Source organism: Equus przewalskii, chromosome 14 (genome assembly GCF_037783145.1).
Source record: "Equus przewalskii isolate Varuska chromosome 14, EquPr2, whole genome shotgun sequence".
In the NCBI taxonomy this organism is placed as follows: domain Eukaryota; kingdom Metazoa; phylum Chordata; class Mammalia; order Perissodactyla; family Equidae; genus Equus; species Equus przewalskii.
The window spans coordinates 62,003,325-62,027,847 of record NC_091844.1 but is presented as its reverse complement, the minus strand read 5'-3'; the positions used below and the strand labels follow the sequence as shown (position 1 = coordinate 62,027,847).

General features: G+C 36.6%; 1 long non-coding RNA gene across 1 annotated transcript in view; it reads right to left on the bottom strand.

Moving 5' to 3' along the window:
- Positions 1-23,010, bottom strand: part of LOC139075797 (uncharacterized) — a 39,831-nt gene extending 16,821 nt beyond the window's left edge. Inside the window, exon 1 of the long non-coding RNA XR_011526602.1 lies at positions 22,857-23,010. This is a non-coding gene — a long non-coding RNA (uncharacterized lncRNA). The remainder of the gene's footprint in view (positions 1-22,856) is intronic.
- Positions 23,011-24,523: the final 1,513 nt, after the last annotated feature.

Below are 24,523 nucleotides of genomic sequence, written 5' to 3'. Positions count from 1 at the left end.
TAGATACCCAGTAATGGGATGGCTGGGTCATAGGGTATTTCTATTTTTAACTTTTTGAGAAATCTCCATACTGTTTTCCATAGTGGCTGTACCAGTTTGCATTCCCACCAACAGTGTATGAGGGTTCCTCTTTCTCCACAACCTCTCCAACATTTGTCGTTCTTGGTTTTGGATGTTTTTGCCAATCTAACGGGGGTAAGGTGATATCTTAGTGTAGTTTTGATTTGCATTTCCCTGATGATTAGCGATGATGAACATCTTTTCATGTGTCTATTGGCCATATTCATATCTTCTTTTGAGAAATGTCTGTTCATGTCCTCTGCCCATTTTTTGATCGGGTTGTTTGTTTTTTTGTTGTTAAGTAGTGTGAGTTCTTTGTATATTATGGAGATTAACCCTTTGTCGGATAAGTGGCTTGTGAATATTTTTTCCCAATTAGTGAGCTGTTTTTTTGTTTCAATCCTGTTTTCCCTTGCCTTGAAGAAGCTCTTTAGTCTGATGAAGTCCCATTTGTTTATTCTTTCTATTGTTTCCCTCAACTGAGGAGTTACAGTGTCCGAAAAGATTCTTTTGAAACTGATGTCATAGAGTGTACTGCCTATATTCTCTTCCAAAAGACTTATTGTCTCAGGCCTAATCTTTAGGTCTTTGATCCATTTTGAGTTTATTTTGGTGTGTGGTGAAAAAGAATGGTCAATTTTCAATCTTTTGCATGTGGCTGTCCAGTTTTCCCAGCACCATTTGTTGAAGAGACTTTCTTTTCTCCATTGTAGGCCCTCTGCTCCTTTGTCGAAGATTAGCTGTCCATAGATGTGTGGTTTTATCTCTGGGCTTTCAATTCTGTTCCATTGATCTGTGGACCTGTTTTTGTACCAGTACCATGCTGTTTTGATCACTGTAGCTTTGTAGTATGTTTTGAAATCGGGGATTGTGATTCCGCCGGCTTTGTTTTTCTTGCTCAGGATTGCTTTAGCAATTCGCGGTCTTTTGTTGCCCCATATGAATTTTAGGATTGTTTGTTCAATTTCTGTGAAGAATGTTCTTGGGATTCTGATTGGGATAGCATTGAATCTGTATATTGCTTTAGGTAGTATGGACATTTTAACTATGTTTATTCTTCCAATCCATGTGCAAGGGATGTCTTTCCATCTCTTTATGTCATCGCCTATTTCTTTCAAGAGAGTCTTGTAGTTTTCATTGTATAGATCCTTCACTTCCTTGGTTAAGTTTATCCCAAGGTATTTTATTCTTTTCGTTGCGATTGTGAATGGGATAGAGTGCTTGAGTTCTTTTTCTGTTAGTTTATTGTTAGTGTATAGAAATGCTACTGATTTATGCACGTTAATTTTATACCCTGCTACTTTGCTGTAGTTGTTGATTATTTCTAATAGTTTTTCTGTGGATTCTTTGGGGTTTTCTATGTATAAGATCATGTCGTCTGCAAACAACGAGAGTTTTACTTCTTCGTTACCTCTTTGGATTCCTTTTATTTCTTTTTCCTGCCGAATTGCTCTGGCCAGCACCTCCAGAACTATGTTGAATAGGAGTGGTGAAAGTGGGCACCCTTGTCTTGTTCCTGTCCTCAGAGGGATGGCTTTCAGCTTTTGTCCATTGAGTATGATGTTGGCTGTGGGTCTATCATATATGGCCTTTATTATGTTGAGGTACTTTCCATCTATACCCATTTTACTGAGGGTTTTTATCATAAATGGGTGTTGGATCTTGTCGAATGCTTTCTCTGCATCTATTGAGATGATCATGTGGTTTTTGGTTTTCATTTTGTTAATGTAGTGTATCACGTTGATTGACTTGCGGATGTTGAACCATCCCTGTGTCCCTGGTATAAATCCCACTTGATCATGGTGTATAATCTTTTTGATGTATTGCTGTAATCGGTTTGCCAAAATTTTGTTGAGGATTTTTGCATCTATGTTCATCAGTGATATCGGCCTGTAGTTCTCCTTCTTTGTGTTGTCCTTGTCAGGTTTGGGGATCAGAGTGATGTTGGCTTCATAGAATGTGTTAGGGAGTTCTCCATCTTTCTCAATTTTCTGGAACAGTTTGAGGAGAATAGGTATTAAGTCTTCTTTGAATGTTTGGTAGAATTCTCCAGAGAAGCCGTCTGGTCCTGGACTCTTGTTTTTGGGGAGGTTTTTGATTACCGTTTCTATTTCCTTACTTGTGATTGGTCTATTCAGATTCTCCATTTCTTCCTGATTCAGTTTGGGGAGATTGTAGGTGTCTAGGAATTTGTCCATTTCTTCCAGGTTGTTCAATTTGTTGGCATATAGTTTTTCATAGTATTCTCTTATGATCTCTTGTATTTCATTGGTATCTGTTGTGATTTCTCCTCTGTCATTCCTGATTTCATTAATTTGCGATTTCTCTCTTCTTTTCTTGGTGAGTCTGGCTAGGGGTTTGTCAATTTTGTTAATTCTTTCGAAGAACCAACTCTTTGTTTCATTGATCCTTTCTATTGTCTTTTTTGTTTCAATATCGTTTATTTCTGCTCTTATTTTTATTATTTCCCTCCTTCTACTGACTCTGGGCCTTGTTTGTTCTTCTTTTTCTAGTTCTGTTAGGTGTCGTTTGAGGTTGCTTACGTGAGCTTTTTCTTGTTTAGTGAGGTGAGCCTGTATTGCGATGAATTTCCCTCTTAGGACTGCTTTTGCTGCATCCCAAATGATTTGGTATGTCGTGTTCTCATTTTCATTTGTCTCCAGATAATATTTGATTTCTTCTTTAATTTCTTCAATGATCCATTGTTTGTTGAGAAGCGTGTTGTTTAGTCTCCACATTTTTGCACCTTTCTCTGCTTTTTTCTTGTAGTTGATTTCTAGTTTAATAGCGTTATGATCAGAAAAGATGCTTGATATTATTTCAACTCTCTTGTATTTATTGATGTTTGCTTTGGTTCCCAAAATATGGTCGATCCTTGAGAATGTTCCATGTGCACTTGAGAAGAATGTGTAACCTGCTGTTTTTGGATGAAGTGTTCTATATATATCTATTAAGTCCATCTGGTCTAATTTTTCATTTAATTCTATTATTTCCTTGTTGATTTTCTGTCTGGATGTTCTGTCCATTGGTGTTAATGGTGTGTTGAGGTCCCCTACTATTATTGTATTGTTGTTGATGTCTTCTTTTAGTTCTATTAAGAGTTGCTTTACAAATTTTGGTGCTCCTGTGTTGGGTGCGTATATATTTATAAGTGTTATGTCTTCTTGGTGGAGAGTCCCTTTTATCATTATATACTGTCCCTCTTTGTCTTTCTTTATCTGTTTTGCTTTGAAATCTACCTTGTCTGATATTAGTATAGCGACACCTGCTTTCTTTTGTTCATTATTAGCTTGGAGTATTGTTCTCCATCCCTTCACTCTGAGTCTGTGTTTGTCTTTGGGGCTGAGGTGTGTTTCCTGGAGGCAGCATATTGTTGGATCTTGTTCTTTGATCCATCCTGCCACTCTGTGTCTTTTGATTGGGGAGTTCAATCCGTTTACATTTAGAGTGATTATTGAGACGTGGGGGCCTACCACTACCATTTTGTGTCTTGTTTTCCGGTTTTCTTCAGTTTCCTTTGTTTCTCGTCCCATGGTTTAATCTGTTCTGATGTAGAGCTGCTACTCTCTGTTGTTGTCCTTCTACTTATCTCCTCTGCTCTTGGTTTTGTAGCCCCTTTCCTTTTTTGGATTTTTCAGGAATGAGGGTTTTCCTGAGGATTTCCTGAAGAGGAGGTTTTGTGGCAATGAACTCCCTTAATTTTTGTTTATCTGGGAAAGTTTTTATTTCTCCATCGTATTTGAAGGATATTTTCGCTGGGTAGAGAATTCTCGGCTGTAGGTTTTTGTCCTTCAGATTTTTGAATATATCATTCCACTCTCTTCTAGCCTGTAAAGTTTCTGCTGAGAAATCTGCTGATAGCCTGATGGGGGTTCCTTTGTAGGTTAGTTTCTTTTGCCTGGCTGTCCTTAATATTTTCTCCTTGTCGTTGACTTTTGCTAGCTTCACTACTATATGCCGTGGAGTTGGTCTTCTTGCATTGATAAAGTTTGGAGATCTATTGGCTTCTGTCACCTGAAGATCCATCTCCCTCACCAGATTTGGGAAGTTCTCAGCCATTATTTCTTTGAATAGGTTTTCTGCCCCTTTCTCCTTCTCTTCTCCCTCTGGTATACCTATAATCCTTACGTTGCATCTCCTAATTGTGTCTGATAATTCTCGGAGAGTTTCTTCATTTCTTTTAAGTCTTGCTTCTCTCTCCTCCTCTGCCTGCAACAATTCTATATTGCCATCTTCCAAATTGCTAATTCTTTCCTCCATATTATCGGCCCTACTGTTCAGAGCATCTAGATTTTTCTTAATCTCCTCTATTGTGTTCTTCATTTCCAGTATTTCTGTTTGGTTCTTCTTTATCGTATCAAACTCTTTTGTGACATAGCTCCTGAACTCGTTGAGTTGTCGGTCAGAATTCTCTCTTAACTCAGTGAGTATTTTAATGATGGCTGTTTTGAAGTCATCATCATTTAGGTTATATATCTCATTTTCTTTGGGATTGTTTTCTGTGTATTTGTTACTTTCTTTCTGTTCTGGAGATTTAATGTATTTTTTCATATTGCTTGATGATGTTGATTTGTGCCTCCGCATGGAGATAGAGTTTAGTTGCTCCTTTCACTTGTTTCAGCTGCTGCGGTGGGGGGAGCAGCTGTTTATACTTCACCAACCAGGAACCCTGTCCGTAGTTGCTAACTGGGCCTGGGCCCCTCTTCGTAGCCACAGTGGCCCTTTGGATTCCCTCCTCTGCCGTGGGGGCCGTCACGGGGGGCTTCAGGCTGCAGGTGCCTACTGTTGTTGCCCACCTAGATGCGCTCTCTCCTTGGGGTCTGCAATTCCCTAGGTTCAGAACAGCAGATATTTAATAGTGTGTATATGTGTGTACTTACACATGCTCACATGTCTGAAGCAGATGTTGCTGACCACTATATTACCCTTCTCCTTTTGCTCAAGCAGGGAAACCAGTTTCAGACTCTATGAATGGTTATCACTTCAGACAGGAGCACAGATATAAAACATGCCCTTCAGGTCCGTCCATATCTATAATTCTTGACTCCTTCATGCCTTAGAAAACATTTTATGGAAACTACCACAGAATATCCTTTTTCTGTACAGCTGCTGGTGGGTCTCAGGAGCTCCTGGAACTCACAAATTTGAAAATTCCTAGCACTGCCTTTCATGCATCTAAAATAGCATTCTAAGAGTTAGTCTATCGCTGACCACTTTCTCTTCCAACTTATAAACAAAGAGTACTGAACAGAATTCAGCCGTTCTTTCTCAATTGCTTTATCAGACAGATCAAGCAAAAAAAATTATATATGTAATTTTTTCACCTATTGCTATGCTCACTTCTGGATTACAGTGTAACTTGGGAAAATGGGGACAAAGCAAAAGATGAGGGAAAGAAAAACAAAGGAAATAAAAAGTGAGGGGAATTATGGCGGATAGTTGAATAACATCACATTGGAAGTAGGCCCAATAAGAGTCCAAAATTGTGAGAATCCAATGTGAGGATAAAATTTGTTTGATTTAGAATATTTCTATGTTTCAAATAAATCTGAAGAGAGGATATGACCAAAATATACATTGATGAAAGTTACAATGAGGACACAGACTGACTTACTCATTACATCCCAAGATACTATAACTAAGGAATAAGATTTGAAGTTTCCTAGAAGTGTATTTGGGGAAGATAAAAGGATGCTCAAAAGTGATCTACTGATATTTAATAAATACATTGAGTGATTAAAAACAAAAACAAATCAGAATAGACATTGGAACTGTTTAGAAAAAAGTAATGTTCTGTAGTGTTATTATTTGGATTATGTCTCCCAAAAAGATATGTTGTAGTCCTAACAGCTGACATCTATGAATGTGACCATATTTAGGAACTGGGTCTTCGCAGATGTAATCGGGTTAAAATGAGGTCATACTAAATTAGAGTGAGCCCTAATCCAATGACTATTGTCCTTACAAGAAGAGGAAATTTGAACACACATACATAGAGAGAAAATGTCATATGGAGAAACAGAGACATGCATTCACAGGGGAAAAATGATATGAAGATGCACAAGGAGAAGGCCATGTGACAATGGAAGTAGATTGGAGTGACGCATCTACTAACCAAAGAATGCTAAGGAGTGCCAGCAACCATGAGAAGCTAGGAAGAGGCAAGGAAGAATCTTCCTCTAGAACCTTCAGAGAAAAGATTGGCAGTGCTGGCACCTTGACTTTGGACTTCTAACATTTAGAATTCTGTTGAAGAATACATTTCTGTTATTTTACGTCAGTCAGTTTGTGGTAATTTGTTACAGCAGTCCTAGGAATGTAATTCGTATAGATTGTATTTAGAAAGTTTAGGTACACCTGTGATCTAGCTAACATCTCAAAAAATTGAGGTTATAAAAAAATCGACATATTTCTACACACCAAGACATAGTGCCTTTTCAAAGACCAAGTGATAAGTCAGCTTCATTGGGCCTTTTCCTGTCAGTGGTGCTGGGGTGAAGGCTGGGTGCATTACAATGCTATGTAGGCCAAGTAAACTTCTGAAAAGGGTCAGATAGCAAGTATTTTAGGCTTTGGGGCCTTTCTGTCTCCATTGCAGCTATGCACCTCTGCCTTTGTACTATGAAAGCAGCCATAGATAAAACATAAAAGGAACAAGGGTGGCTGTCTTCTAATGAAGCTGTTTACAAAAGAGATGGTGGGACAGAGCTGATCCGAGAGCTAGGTTGCCAAACCCTGTTCTAGACAATTATTTCTTTACCATAGATTTTAAACTTGACAAACCACAGACAGCTATTCCTGTTCTGCAGTATAGCAGCATCTCACAGCTACGTTATTGACCAAGAATACAGACATTTGTTTGTGAGGGAGAGTACATTGAGGACTCTTCTACCAACGTTACTCATTATAACTTAACTGTTTGTTTCAGAGAGTTAAAAAACTCCAAGATAACTTAGCACATGTTTCTGCAAACCAGCCTTGATAAATTTTCATTAAATCTGTGGTTACCATGGGGGTGAGGGAGGGGGAGGGGCAAAAGGGGTGATTAGGCTCACATGTGAGGGAATGGACTATAGTTAGTTTTTGGGTGGTTAACATGATGTAACCTACACAGAATTTGAAATATATTACGATGTACATCTGAAAGCTATATTATGTTATAATCCAATGTTACTGCAATAAAATAAATTTTAAAAATTTAAAAAAATCTTCACTTTTGTATGCTACTTTTCATATTAAATCCTGTGCTATTCATTGCTTTCCTATAAAGATCATCGTTGCTGCTTACTCTAAGTGTTAGGTAGAATTTATAGGACTGATAGGAAATAATATTTGACAGGTAAGAGATCAAATAGAGGCAGTTAAAATCATTTACTTTCCCTATAAATTACAGCTGGGTGGCTACTGTTAAAGAATTGCTCTATCTCCATTAACCACCTCGGTCTGCTACTTCGTCAGCTGTGTACATTGTGGATGTTTTGAGCCAAGCTCTAACATCACTTACAGGGCTGGTATTTCAGACTAATATGAACACTGACCGTTTACACTCACAACATGCCCACAACACATGCATTATCCAGGGGAATTAATTGTTAGCAATGAATTCAACATTCAGCCTTTAACATTTTTATTCTGGCAGTGAAGCCAAAGAATAAATCTATTCTTTCAAGCAGGCTATTATTAATCTCTGGCTTTCACAAATGGCAAACAGCCACGGAATCCAACTGACAGCACATATTCATTTAAAGACTAATAAGGAGAATTACCCATATTAGTTAAAATGTATTCATCACGTTTACATCTTTCCAGAGCTATCGCAGGAGTTGGGTTCGAGCACGCAGAATCAATTAACTTGTTCTAATTGTTATCTAAATTTGAGGCATTGAGAAAGTTTCAAAAATACATTCAGGGAATCATTTTAGCTTCATTTTGAGAAGAAAATAATCTTGCAATAGACATTATTTAGCTTTTTGCCAAGGAAATAAATTTCAAAACCGTTCAGTCTTTTGTGTGACCAGACTCAATGTCCCTTTCCTTACTTTGTGTTTATATTAGGATTTTGACTCTAATGGGCTAAAATACAGGAATTGAGGACAGAAATAGGAAGAGATTTAAAAAGCATAACTTGAGAACACGTGATGGGGGAGTAATTCCAGGAGTTTACCCTCTGGACTCCAGTTTCATCACCAAGGGATAATGCTTCCCTTGCTCTGTCCCTTTTTTACCATACTAAGAGTAGTGTCAGTTTCCCTCAAATTATTGTGCAGATCTAGAAGAATCCATTTCACAGTGTAATTTTGAGTCTCTTAAGAGAGAAACGGGACATTAAACCCTTTGGCACACCATCTCAAATTTCATGAGTAACTACTGAATATCTGCAAAGCCCTCTCAGGAATCACATCATTTTTTCAGAGTTTTTATTGGTAGATGCTTTACAATGTTTTTATGGTTGATTTGCAAAAATGACCGTTGCTTCATGCTTGTGGCATCTGATTTAACTCATGCCTCGCCTAGCACTTGCCCTAAATTCTAGCCTTCCTTTCACAGTATTGCGGGGAAGCCATTGAAGAGTTGATGTTCCAGGGGCAATTTTGAAGTTGGCTTCACCCTTATGATGTATATGAAGCAGAAGCTACAATTGATGTGCACCTGCGGTTTGCCACCAGGAGGCATATTGGGCTATTTCTAAGACGCAAAGAGCTAAAAATACATTCACAAGTGGTAAGATCTGAGTGAAGTTCAATTATTTCTGCATTTCTGTGCTCCTATTGGATGTAGGGACTGCAAAGTGCTATAAAAAAGACTCATCTTGTTCACAATAAGGGATATCATAACAGCAGAAAGGGCTATGAAATGAGCTCCTGCATCTCATGTTGTTTATCACAGATTCCCATCTAACAGCTTGGTATGGCTTTATTAAATATTATTTTACTCCTCTGATCATTGACCTTCTGTATTTCAATGAGATTTTATCACTAGTTTGCATATACTCAACTAATGCCTACTGGGCTTTCTTATATTTGTTTGCTTTTATGTATGCAAACAGAAAATGTAATATTCTAGAATAAAATCATGGATTATATTAAGAAACAAGGTAAAAGACTGCTTAAATAACTTTAGAATATTCAATCCTTCTTGAGTTAAAACTTCATTGTTGCTATTTATTTGAATTTCTACTTTTTGTTTGTGAAGGAATAAAACAGTTAAAAATTTAGTATGTCAGAAAGTGGATTAGCCTTGGATATTGTATGGCCCTGATTCTTCCACAGGTTTTCATGGTCATCATGTTTTATGTGGTGCCAGCACTCCTGTGCTCATCCATTCTAACCTTCTTAAAGTTTCCCCAAGCACTCCATTTTATTTCATAATTCCGTGAATGTAGAGGGGCCAATTTCTGACAGTAATGCACATTTCTGCTTCTCTCCTTCTCATATCCATCCTTAAAACTCAGATTCAATGTCACTTCCCATTGCAGTGATCTCTGCCTGCTCTAGCTGAGTTAGGGGTCCTTTCTTTGTGCACCATTATGTCCTATGTTATGCTTTTCACAGCGCCTACTTTACCATATTTAAACAATTTCTCTTGTCTTTCTCTACACTTGACAGTGACTTTCTTGAGGGGAAAGACTGTGTTATGCTTATTTTCAGAAACTCACTAAGTAGATACATAGTAAACACCTGTTGTCTAGAGTTGACCACAAGGTTGTTTAGTTGCAGGACACAATTGCCCAGGGAAATAAATCTTATTCTTGACTATGAAAACTTAATGGGACAGTTTTGTCTTCGAGCAATGGTAAATGTTTCCTCTGGCAAGTACATGAGACCTCAGGCTTTGCCAGAAGAGCGGGTCATTTACATGAGACTCAGACCTGTCCATGGTTTTTCATGCTGGGATCCTGTGCAGTAAAGAGTTAATTCAGCAAGTCTGTGTTGTCCACACTCTACACATGCCAAAGAAAGGTTTAGCCCTTGCCCTGCTCCTGGTAGGTAACTTCTAAGCCCTTGGAATATCTTTTCTGATAAGAGTGTCTTTGTTTACATGGGGGCCACAGGCCATACCAAACAGTCTACGCTAACATTGGGATTTATGATGGGGACCTTGGGCCACAGAGAATCAGCTTGACTTCTGGAGGGGCTCGAGACTCAGGTCAGCCGTGCCTATGTGATGGTCCACACCAAGACTCAGGTGAAGTTTCCTGGTTGGTGATGCTCTATGCGTATTGCCACATATTATTGCTGAGAGAAATAAGTGTTATACACATGACTCTACTGTGAGAGAAAAACTGGAAGCTTGCACCTGGTGTCTTCTGGACCCTATGCACCTTTTTCCTTTTTGCTATAATAAACTCTAAGCGTGAGTATAAAAGCTTTATTGAGCTCTGTGAGTTCCTCTAACAAATCACTGAAACTAAGTGAGGGCTTTTGGATCCTCAAACATATAGCCTGAGGAATTAAGAATAACATAGAGAAGCTTCTGATCATCTGTGGCTATCTTACCTTAAAGTGCCTTATTACCTTTGCACGAGTAGGTCAATGTTTGGAAACTGTATTATATGGCTTCAATTTAACAATTCTTTCGCCTAATCTCCTGTCGAATTTTCTGGACTTTTGATGATAATTTATGTGAGCTTTACACTGAACTCCACCTTTAGGTTAAATGGTGAATCTTAGCGTATATTAAGTCAAATTAAAATCTCTTGTCTTGTTTCAGACAGATTGGACTAGAACAAAATTAGTTTCTGAGAGTTCATTACATTCTTCATGGCCTTAGAGGTCAAAATATTTCCTGATATCCACTTTACAGTAAATAATACTTAATTAGATTTTGTTTAGGGATAGGCTTATGGTGTATAAAGATGCAATTTATATTGCAATAATAGCACATGGAGGAGAGAAAGTTATAGAGCTAATAAGAGAAAAAAGTTTGTATACTATTGAAATTAAGTTGGTTTTAATATGAACAAGATTCTTTTAAGTTCAGATGCAAAATGTAATTCCCAAGGTAATCACTAGGAAATAATCAAAAAAAAATGAACAAACAGGGAATCAGAAGGGTATAATAGAAAATGTCTATTTAAAACTAAAGAAGGAAGTAATGGAGGAATAGAGAAATAAAAAAGACATAAAATATATAAAAAGCAAATAGTAACTTGGCATACATAAATACTACCTTATTAACAATGACAATTAGTAATGACAAGTACTGACAATTACAGTGAATGGACTAAACACTTCAATCAAAAGGCAGAAACTGGAAGAAGAGACAAAAAGCATATGATTCAACTATATGCTGTATACATAAGACAAAATTTAGTCTCAAAGATGCAAACAGGTTCAAAGTAAAAGGATGAGAAAAGATATGCCATTCATAAAGGACCCAAAAGAGAGCTGGGCTGGCTATACTCATATTACACAAAAACAGAATTTAAGACAAAGATTGTGACTGGAGTTGAAGAATGTTAAGACTGTTAAGTCAAAGAAGAAAGATAAAAGGATTGCCCATCTTGAAGATAAAACAATTATAAACTTATATGCACCTAACAAAAGAACTCTAAAATATATGAAGCATAAAATGAATGAAATGAACAGAGAAATAGATAATTCTACCGTATAGTTGGAAACTTCAATACTCCACATTTAAGAATGTGTAGGGCAATTGAGCAGGAGATTAATAAGGGAATAGAGGACTTGAATAACACTATAAACCAAATAGGCTTAATAGATACCTATAGAACACTTCCTCCAATAAGATCAGAATATGCATTCTTTCCAAGGGCACATGGACCATTAGGCAGGATTGACCGTATATTAAGCCATAAAACAAGCCTCAATAAATTTAAAAATGACAGAAATTACACAAAGTACGTTTTCCTACCATAATAAAAAAAAATAAAAACCAATAAATAAGGAAATTAAAAAAAATTAAATGTGGCAGTTCAAAAACACTCTCCTAAATAACCTATGGGAAAAGACAACAATCACAAATCAGAAGGGCAATCAGAAAATACTTTGAGATAAATGAAAACAAAACCAAAACATACCAAAACTTATGGAATGCAGCAGAAGCAGTACTCAGAGGGAGATTTATTGCTGCGAATTCCTATTTTCAAAAAGAAGAAAGACCTCAAATCAATAATGAAACCTTCAATTTTATGAAAATAGTAAAAAAAGAAGAGCATACTAAACCTAAAGCAATCATAAGGAAGGGAATAATAAAGACTAGAGTGGAAACAAATGAAATGAAGAATAGAAAAACAGTGGAGAAAATCAGTCAGGACAAAGGTTTAAAATCCAGAATTCCTGTCTACTTTCCACAGGAAGGTGAGTCCTTGTAGCAGCAAGGTCCCGTGCAATTTCCACATTTTGAATATGGTTCCAGCTGTACCATTTGCCTAGTGTATCTCCATTCCCTTGAATGAATCCCTTCAATGACTCCATTTATTTATTTATTTTTATTGTGGGATAATTAAGTATAAATATGATGATTTGATATACTTATACATTGTGAAAGAATCCCCTTCCACTGAGTTAACTCAGCCATCACTTAACATATATACCTTTTTTTGTTTTTTTGGTGAGGATATTTAAGCTCTACTCTTTAGCAAATTGCAATGACTCCATTTTTATATCATCAGAGTTTATATAATTCATATAGTCACAATATTAAATGTTATATCTTAACTCTATGAAATCCAGTGCTTTGATTTTTGGGGGAGGAGGGCAGGAAGATAAAGACTCTGGATTAGTTACCAGCAGCAGAGAAAATGGTGTTTTTCAAATGTTTCATATATTTCCCTTGACTTCTTAGACCTTTATAGTAAGATAGTTTCACTGTTGCAGCCGAAGAAATGTGAATGGAATTGAGTGTGCTGTTTCTAGAGCCGAAGTTTTTAAAAGCCTGCACTCCCCTTGTAGCTCTCACTTCCACTTCCTTGGTATCCTTCGAAGTTATTTTTGAGGTGTTTGGAACCGAAAACTCTGAGTCACTGCCTAGTAGGAGCATGGCTTGATCCTCTAGACTTTTCATAAGCAAGAAATAAAACTTTGTTGCACTAAAATCCTTTTGTTACTTATTACTGGAACCCATTTTCACCTAATATGGAAAGAAATATGTCAACAAATGATCTTACAATTTGATCTACAAAAAATAGACCCTTAAATAGTATATATAGAGTATTATAAAATGAACTTTTGAGCCAACAAAGGAATAGTCTCTTTAATCACCATTGTATCATTCGACTTCTATAAGACTTAAAAACATATTTATGAATATTTCTTAAATATTGGGCTTAGAGCTTGATTGAGATCTTCTTTCCTTCAATTCCCACATATAGTCCTCTGGTTATGGCACTGATTAGCAGATTCTTCATTTATAAACTTGTTGAAGATCCGGTTTTTAGAAGATAAATGATTATTTACTGTCAGCCAATAACCCCCAAATATGAGAAAGACAAAGAGAAAAAGGAAAAGGGAGAAGAACTAACATTCTTCCAGTTATTCATATAAAAACCTTGGTGTCATCCTTGACACCTCGCTGCCTCTCGCACTCCATATCCAGTCCCTCAGATAATCCTGCCTATTCTGCCTACAAATTGTATACAGAATTTAACTACTTCTTATCACCTGTATTGCGACCACTGTGGGCCAAGTGACCCTCATCTTTTACCAGGATTGATAAAAAGCTTTTAAACTAGTCCATGTGCTTCTTTACTTGTTTCCACTCTATCTATTTTCAAAACAGCAACTGGAGTGATCCTATGAAAACATAAGTCAGATCATGTCACTTTTCTGCTCAGTATTCTTTCAGGCATGTCATCTCCATCGGAGTAAACGCCAAAGCCCCCACAAAACCTTACAAGGTCATACACGATATTTCTGACCCTCATTTCCCACTGCCTCCACCTTTGCTCACTCTGCTTGAGTCAAGGCCCCCTTGCTGTTCTAGGAATATTTCAGCATGCTTTTGCCTTGGTATTTTTATGTTTGCTCTTTCTTTTCCTTAGAATGCTTTACTTCAAGTATCCACATGGCTTACTCTCTCACTTGACTGCGATGTCACCTTTCCACGAGACTCTTCAGGCCATCCTATTATTACAAATACAATCCTTCCTATTCCTCTCCTCTAGATTACTTTTCTCCTTCCTTTTTGCAATCTGATGCACTAGATATTTCACTTATTTGTCTTCTTTATTCCCAGTTTCTCCCACTAAAATGTGTGTCCCATGGGGCGAGGATTTTTGTCTACTTCCCTAGACCAATGTTTGGCGCATAGGAGTGTTCAATCAATATTAGTACTTCAGAGTGACAGACATGGCGTTGGACTGTTTACCCACATTTTTCACTTACCCTTCATAATGATCCTATTATGTAAATACTTTTGTCTCCTTTTTTTAAGATCAAGACACTGAAACTGAGAGAGATTAAAATATGTGAATCTCGGTCTTTCTGACTTCAAAGCCATTGTTCTTTATTATATCTCAGCTACTTTTACTCTGGAAAATAAGTGTTATATGACAGGTCCTTAGGTCTTTATTTCCCTTTTATCTGGGACTCTATTCAGTCTTCTTTTTGCTGTCTGACTTTTCATGTTAACACTGCAAAGACAACCCATTGTGAAGCCTGGCTCAGCCACACTGTCACCATTGCCTCTGAAATCTGACTAGTTGGAGTAGACCTGTCAGCCTTTTGTGAACACAGCAAGCCTCTCAGTGAAATAAAAGGCCAATGACATGGTGTACCTTGTAAAAGCTATCCTGGTGGAAAAGAACACGCAGCAATGTTCACATCATGAAGAGAAATGTCACCAGACGCATATAATTTTGAAATTCTTATCTACATTTTTATATACTCTACTTGAGTTAACAGTTCTGAGACAATAAAAGACAGAAACAAGAATTTTGTTCAGTTCCACTGCTTGAAACAAAAAAAATAAAGCTCTCTAAAAAGTGAGTATCAGGTGAATAGTTGCTGAAATATTGCCTATTGATCTAATCAAGCAGACGTTCGAAATGAATATTGTCCAGGTTTACATAATATTCAGAACAAGTCAAATGTTTAGTACTTTTGAGGTAAAAGTTTTATGATAACTGAATACTCATGACAGAAAGTTCAAGGGCACAAAAGATAAAGTTGGAATAAAAAGTGAAACCAAGTGGAATTGCTACAAGTTGAGTCATTAGGAATGAAGGAAAATCAGAGTAGAGAGAACAAAACAGTGTAATGATAAAACAGGAAGATTTGCTTTCTGTGTCAGTGCAAGATTTATGTGAACAAAGCCATTTGAGAACTCGTGATGGAAAGGCGAGCAACAAGATAAAAGAGGCTTTTAGTCCTCAGCTCGTTGAGTTTAGATTTGTTAAACTTCTTATGATGAACAATAGTTTATAAGCCATAAAAAATATTTTTTGGAGAAATTTATCAAAACATACATAAATATGTTTTGATATATGTGTGTTTATATATAAACACATATATAAAAATAAACATGTGTGTATATATATGTGTGTGTGTGTGAGTGTATAAATACAGACACACATACACATTTCCCAAACAGCTTATTTCCATGATTACATATGTCAGAGAAAATTTACTCAGAGTTTTTACCTCTAAAGTTACTAATATTACGCTGGATGCTTTTACAGATAAACCCTCACATTTCATGACTTGTACTCCAAAGGTTCATTTCTCATTCATGCGATATACAAAAGCAGATGCTCTTAGGCAGCCAGTTCTCCTTCTGGCAGAAATTCAAAGGTCCACATCACCCTGGGATCGTCTCCATTCCTGGCAACTGGGAGGACCCTGCCTGGGAGTGTTTCATAGACCAGGCCAGGAATGCACATTTCTGTTTTGCTCACATTCTACTGGCTAGATCTCCATTACATGGCCACGCTCACCTGTCCAGCTGTGTGCCCAAGAAGAAGAGAAATAGGGTTTTGAGAACAGGTAGCAATTTGCCTATCGGAATAGCACATGTATATTGAGCTTCTATTATGGGCAATACATTGTTCTAGACACTGGCACATTTTAAATATTGTGGTTTTTTTGAGGATCCAAAAATAAAATATTAATTGTATGATTTTTGATAATAATAAACTGTTTCATGTGGATTATAAAAATGCAGAATAGTACATATTTGGGTTCATGTCATATGTCTTAACTTGTAATTTGTTTATGTCAAATGACACAAAACTTACAATTTTAGAGTTTCAGAGTAGTTTGAACTTAAAAAGCTATTTACTATAGATTATTTGGGGCATTAATGGAGCCGTGTAATTGAAGTGCTGAAAATGTAAATTAATCAGCTTGTAAATGAGACAGGTATAGCAAGTAAATGAGGTCCTGGGGGTCTGTTTTCATTCAGCTACTGAGTTGCACGAAAAAATGAGAATGTTTATAGAGGTTAATGGAATAATTATGCTGGATTTATCAATTCTATTGAAATTGCATTTAAAATATAAAGCTATACTGTGAACCTTAAATTATAAAATGGGCTTTCTCAGAATTCAAAATGTTTAGAATTCAAAAGGAGCCATATTGCATTATTGTGAAATGGTAACTATCTTTTTAAAATTAAGAATTTATTTACAACTTTCTTTTCCAATCCATTTTCTACTCTTTTATACAAAAGACTCATCTGTCTTCAAGGTTAGTTGATTTAAGTCATAGACGAGAGAGAAGCAAGTGCAGAATACAAATGAAAACTGTGGCCATAACGTCGGTTTCTCACATACCGTCACTTAGAAAGAGATCTCTCCAGCCAGAGACTATTTTAAACATTAGCATTTGTGGCTCCTTATTTCTCTCTCTTCGCTTTCTTTTTTTTCAATTTTATCAAATCTTTAAATTGTGTCTTCCAGTGGATGCTTAATTTACTGGCTGAAATGATAGAAGAGGGAGCCAAGTACACGCTTTCACCTAAGTAACAATCTCTCCCTCTAGGGAGTAGCGATGCTTCGACAATGCTGCTAAGATCATTACCTTCATTCCTCTTGATTTGGCGTAGGTCCCCCTAACTCCTAAGGTCCCCTTAACTCCTACACCCAAGAGGACTTAAGCTGGAACCGCTTTATGAAGCATATTGAATTAACCTTTTCAATATCCCTCAAGTCACTTTCATACCTGGATGTTCACCTAAGACAGCTTCAGAAATAAATAGCACTCATCTCTATTATCTAAAATACCATTTCTTTTCAAGTACCATTTGGAACTTCAATGGGTCAATCAATAGTTTTTTGTTTCAAGAAACATCTTTATTCAAACTCATTAATATTCTGCAGTTTTTAAATTTAAAAAATAAAATATTTTATCTAAAAATTGAAAGTATGAGGAGTAAATGTATTGTTACTTGGATGTTTATAAGCCAAATGAAAAAAAAAATTTTAACAAGAGGTATACGGCAGAGTTTTTCAACCTTGGCATTATTGATGTTTTGGACCAGATAACTCTTTGTTTGGAGAGCTGTCCTTATATTGTAGGACAGTTAGCAGGATTCCTAGCCTCTGCCTACTGGATGCCTCCTGGTTGGAATAAATGTCCCAAGATTTTGCCAAATTTACTCTTAGTTGAGAACCACTGGACATCATAGTTTTATTATCTTAATTGCAAATATGGTAAATATTCACATTATGCTCTTAACTTTGGAGAACTAAATCACAGCACATTCCTCCTTGCAGTAATTCACCATCCAGAGGGCAGAACTGTTTTATGTTTATACAGCTGTTACCCAATATGGACTTCAGGCAAGTCGATATTGAATGAGACGCTGTGGGCTAATTCATTGGTTTTAACTTTCATAATGAAGGAGAAACTAATATGCTTTTAGTATGGTTGAGCCAATGTAAGTATACAGTGTCAAGAAATTATCAAGATAGAGCAAATTGGGTTCATGGATTTCTTAGCGTTTTGCTATTGGAATGGGGGAGGGGTGGAGAACAAATACTGAATAAGAAATTTGAGTCATATAGCTTAGTTACACATGAATATTAGAGTATTTAAAATTATACGTTAGACATTACAATTGCGTTTTTAATCACTGTTGAAAAATGAACAATTATCTGATGAATTTCTATCCCGTAAAAATTCTTTAGCATAAATTTGGCCTAAAAAGGCATTACCTAGTTTGTATAGATCTCAGGTTTGGGTTTGTGATGTTTTTGAGAAATATCTGAATTCTGAAACTCTTACAGTTTGTGGTCTGATTTAGCCTTGAGGCCACTTCACTACTTGGGAAATTCTAGATGTGAATTAAAACATCTTAGCAATGTAAGGCTATTCAAAATAATGACTCTGGTTTGGTAGTCTGAAGGTAATTCTCCCAGAGGCATTCACACTGGGACATTCACTAGGAATTGAGAAGCACTTAACTGGAAGATTGAAAAGCGAAGAATAAAATCTATATTTCTAATTCCCAGCAGCTTTGACTTCTACCCTTCCTTAACTACACAGCTTACAAATTGCTCTGATAGAGGATATTTCGTACATGTGGGTTAAATCCTCAAGTTATACCTGCAACATTATTTAAGTTATCTTGGTGTTTACAATAAATATACAACTGGGCAGCTAATTGTTCAATTTAACTGCCTATGCACTTTCAGGTGCCCCAAATGTCTCCTAAGCCCTAGTGAAAGACGTGAAGCAAATACATCTATTTATCTCTTTGCATGTCCGACAGATTTTATTATAGAACTCATGCAGAGGGTCTCATTCCACACTTATTTTTAGTCTGCATATATGGACAGAGTATTGACTGAGAATGGGAAAGAAATTTCTTTAAAACTACATTTATCAGACTTATGCTATAGTCCTAAGAAACTAAATTATCATCAAAGTACAAATTTTGTATAAGAATAAAAACACATAATTTTCCCGGAAATAAATGTACAAAGTACATCTGAAATGCCACCTCTTCCATGAAGTATTTCCTGACTCCAAAATTGGTACGTGTCCTGTGTCAGCCTAACAACCTTCATGACCATTATGCCTTTATGATTACACATTTTGTGAAAATATTCTGCCTTATACTATAAAGATTTGTATGCTTATCCTATGCTGCTTTAGTATTCTGCAAACTCTTTCAAGAGGTATTTCAGAGTTTCATTCAGAGTTTCTTTGCCTCACATAGTCATATTGATCATTCTACTTATAAGTCCAGATTAAAAAACATTGCCCCAAAATTCAGTGGCTTAACACAACAAAAACATCTATTATACTCATCAATCTATAGTTTGGGCAGGGTTCCAGGGTTCAGTAGGGATAGTTCATCCTTGTTACAATAGGTGTCAGCTGGGGCAGCTGGAAATCTGGGTTCTGGAATGATTTGAAGACTTCCTTGCTCACATATCTTGTGGGTAATACTGGCTGCTACTTGAAGCTGTTGACCAGTATGTTCATCACTGGCCTCTCCATGTGGTTTGTACTTCCTAATAACATGGTGGCTGGGTTCCCAGGGTGACAAATTGATTTAATGGGATGTAAAGGATTGCAGGCAGCCTCTGATGCAAAGCATAGTCTATGCCTTTGGGATTAAAGGGCCAAATGGCATATAAAACTCACACTATGCATCATATACATATATTGCACACTATGCATATATTGTATTGGCTATTCCCAGAGAGGTCATTACCACTTAGGGAGGGAGCCCTGTTCCAAACAGTTTATCACTTTAGTGAAAATTTCCCAGAACTCTTTCTCCAGCACCACCATCTTCTACTCTGCCACTCAGCACTTATTCATCCCTTGAAAAGCCTCTGTACACAGTTCAGTTTTAGCTCCTACCACTCTGTTTAAAAAGTGTTTTCTTATTTGTTTCCTTTTGATATTTATCCAGTGCCTGGCATGTCACTTAATACTCCAAAGAGATCAAGGCTTTGTTGAACTAATGGGAGAGATGAGTCTTGGATCTTGTCTTGACAGGTTTATCAGGTGAAGAAACCAGCATAAATTTATCTGTGGTCTTCTGCAGGTGAAAGCAAAATGCTTTAGGAGCTGACCTTGGATGGAGAAGAAAACCTGGGGCTAAAAAATGAATGTATGAATAGATGGGTGAATTAATTAATGACAGAGCAGAAAATGACCCTCAATCACTAATTTGGCTAAAATATCCAAATAAAATCTGATAAAATAATTATGTACTAACCCAGAAAGGCTTAAGAGTGCTTGCCTAGAAACTCTTCAAACCTCTAGTTAGCACCTCTAGTAAGACAATGGAGACATAGCATAATTTTTGCTTTATCTCAGTGCCACAAGACAACGAGTTCTTTGAGAACAGGATTCAATTATGTGGTTGTAATAGTTTCTCTAAAAATGTTGAATGAGCAGATAAATTAATCAACATAGATTTTATAAATACATTTTATGCTTTTCGTAAACATAAGGTAAACTCTGGTAAACCAAGTTTTATAATATCAACATAACCTTGATATTAACATGGAAAAAGTCACCTTTCATTGTCTACTACTGTCACCTCTCCCCCATTATTAAAGCCATTTTAATCTCTAACAAGGCAGAAGATTAAATAAAAGAAAGTTTATCAACTGATGTGAAGGTATAATGACAAGAACAATTTTTTCCTGAAGTATAAGAAAAAAGTCAAAAGAAGAAGGAGAAAGAGAATATAATGAGAATGTGAGTATCCAAGAAATATTGTCTGTCTGTTATGATTTATGTAATGAAATTAAAAAGTTGAAAGCCAATCTTAAAGCATTTCAAAGTAATATCATGGAAATTAATTTGAAGGATACATTTAATGTTTTGAATCAGAATCTGTCAAGCCTGTCATGAATTTTAACTGAGTTTAAAAAGTATCCTGATGCATACTGTATGGATATTGGAGCTTCAAATACCACAGAACTACCCAAGAAATAATGATACAATAGAAATCAATTACTCGTTAGTAATGAAGTATTTCAGTTGAAATCATGATGAACGTCAAAGGAAATATTTTGGTGTATTTAAATAACGTACTCTACTGTTTGTAAAAGCCAGATAACTTCTAGAGCAATATTTCTGATTTTAACTTTAACTGGTTTTTAACTTTTTATTAACATGCACATACACACACATGTATATCCACACAAGTATACGTATTATGAGTGTAAAGCTCACTAAACTTTCGCAAACTGAGCACCTCTGTGCAATCAATACCCAGATCAAAAAAAAAAAAAAAAAAAAAACATTTTCAACACACCACAAGCCCTCATTCATGCCCTCTTCCTATCTCTGCCTGCCTCCCAAAGTAATTACTATCCTGACTGCTGGCAAAATAGAGTATTTTGCCTATTTTTACATTTTATGTTAATGGAACAAAAAAGACAGTATCTAATTTTCTGAGACTGCCTTCCTTCACTCAACATTATGTTTATGGGAGTAATCCATACCATAGCTAATAGTTGTACATTGTTAATTTTTATTGCTGCATAGTACTCCATTAGATAATTGTTCTATAATTTATTCATCCATCCTACTCTCAATGACTGAGTAGTTTTGGTTTGCTACTATTATTAATAACGCTGCTACGAAAATTCAAATACATGTCTTTTAATGAATATCTTCTAATACCAACTGCTTTTTGCATATGCTGTGTAAATTATGTAAAATGACACAGTTAGTGTTAACTGAATCTAACTCAGGTATAAGTACAAACTACGTTTCTTTTGACTTCAATTTATTAAAGCAAGTTACCTATCTTTAAATAAATGCAAGACTCTTTAAAGAGGGAGTCTAGTATTTACCAGATGAAGAACTAGATACTTTATTTATTAGTAATAAATATTCTGTAAAATGAATATTACTAAGCCATTTTATAGATTTTATAGAAAACTGAGGATATTAGATGCTAAGTGACTAATTAAAAACTATTTACCTAATGTTATGAAGAATTTATCATTATCAAGTTGCAAAAATGAATTAGGTTTTAAAATAAATTTGGTTTTGCAAAATGAAAGAGGGGAAAAATGAGAAGAAGGAAGTAAAAAGGGGAAAAGGTATTACAAAGAGATGTTTCCAAATGAACTTTAGAACCCTAGTCAGTTTGATCTCAAAGCTTGTCTGTTTTAATTTAGATTTTACCAGGGGCAGAACTTGAGACAAGGATTCAATTAAGCAAGTTGCCACTGTAGATAACCAGAAGTCTGGGAAAGATTGTAGATTATAGGGCTCAGAGATGTTTCCTTTTAGCACCATGGGAGGTAGGGTATTTTAAAATTAGCTCTCAGAGTCAATAGTTGAGGACTGATTCTGGAAGCATTATTTTTCCATCACTTCCTGTCTACTGCCAGCATGGGCAGAAAAGGTTCCAGATAAGTCCTTGGACAAAGAGATACCAAGGATGGCAGTTGGTAATCAATTAGTATGCACTTAAATGATATGGCTAGAGGAGATATGGGTGCAGCACCAAAAGCATCTGCAACAGTCTACTCCTTACCCTGACCAGATCCTCCCATGTCCTATGTTAAATCCATCAATATCTCAATAGTACCACTGCTTTTTTGCGTGGTGACCAGCCAGAGTTTCATTGAAAAAATAGAAGAGAAGAAGAATTGGAACAAACTACCACCCACCCCACCTCCCCAACTATTATTCTACATCCCTTCACTCTCAGCCAGCCTTCTTACTGGTCTGGGTTGCTTGCCCAATAGGTAAACATAGACCTTCATCCCTCAGTGATCTGTACCCCTGGACAACACATCCTTGTAAAGCCATACTTTCTATAACTACTCATTAATGAATATCTCTGATCATGGAAGCCTAGGAGACTCTCAGGGGAATAGCGTGAATTCTAGACATAATTCTCCCTACCTCCATCAGGTGGCAGCAATCCTATCTCTTCATGATAATCAGATTCTATTATTCCTGTTAGCACAGTAACATTTTGTTTGTTTGTTTTGCTTTATGATCTTCAATCTGGAGAAGTCCAAAACGATCAGGTAACAATCCCGCACTTAGGTTCTCTGGAACATCTATTGTATTACCTATTATAAGAGTCCCCTTGGAAACCAAGAACTCTAGTCCAGCAGACCTTAAAGTTCTAGGCATAAGAAGTACAAATTCCCTATGTGAGTACCTGGAAGTGTGGTGAGAAGAACCACTGTTTCTATCCTCTGTTTCTTAGATATACTTATTCTATCAGAACTATAATATCATATAATATCCAGTGGTTCAACTATATTCCACACCTTGAGGGACAGCACTCAACCATGAATGGCATCATTCCCATGCTGGTATCCCAGCTATGTATTTACGAGGCCATATTACCATTGTATTAGTCTCACAGCTTCTAAGTGATGAGGTATATTTGCATCTGAAGGATCCCATGCTCATGTATCCATTGTTCACCTCATTTTCTGTTTTTTGATCCAAGGTGATATCATATAGGATCCACTGGGAATAAAATTGGTCACTTTATGAGCTCTGACCAGGACAGACTTAACATTCCCCTCAACTTGACTAAACTCTTGACAGGTTTCTTCCTGACTATAGGCCCCTGACCTCCCTTTTCTTAAAGCTCTTTCTTCAGTGAACTAGTAATTATAAATTCTTTCTCTACCTTTTTGAGATGTAAATCTTCTCTAGCTTCTTGCCAGTTTTACAAGCTAAGACTGTCTTTCTCAAGGTCCCAGGAGCTATCCCTTTGAAACCTAATCATCCAGGAAGACAGTACCTCTATATCCCAGTCTCTGTGGGAAGGTAGGAGCTTAATTTCCCTAAGCTAAACACCAATTAGCAAACATAGATGGCCTGATCGCATTGACTAGCCTCCTCCATAAGATCCTCCAAGATTTTTCCACTAGCTCATCCCAGCACTTAAAAACTCTCCTGCATTTTGTTTCAGTGGAGTTGAGTTCAATCTCTTTCATCTATTGCAATAGTCTTGAATTGTTTCTTAACTCTTTAACTTATCCTGTGAAATCTTCTGATAGTGATGTGGTCTGAGACACTGAAAAGAGGAAACACAAACCTAAACCTGGAAAATGTCAGAATCCTAGTAAGGATGAATCATGGTTCTTCCACCATGGAAGGCAATAAACTAGTCAAAAAGTAGCTGGTCTGTTTCTTTGAGGGATGGTATGTGTATTAGTGAGGATCCAGTTAGGACACAAAAATCATACCAGTAATTTAAACAAGGAAATTTTAATGTAAAATATTGTTAAATACTAAAAAGAGTAAAAGAGGACTTGCTACTACATGTAGAGCTGAGAGAGTGTACAAGGAAGGGGCTAGGAACTTAGAAGAGACACCATCCCCCAGGCTAAGATTCAGAGCTCGTTAAAGAAAGCGTGGCTGCCATACAAATATTCTGAGGAGTGGACAAGAAATTTGTCAGAGGGTATGGACTTGAACTGTTGGGTAGGAAAGGCCTGTAGTGTGGTGAAGAAATTACCAAAGAGCATTTGCCACCAGGCCTCTGGTACACTGATTTCCTGGCAGTCTCTCATAGGAAAACACAAGTAAACCAGTACCAAGGA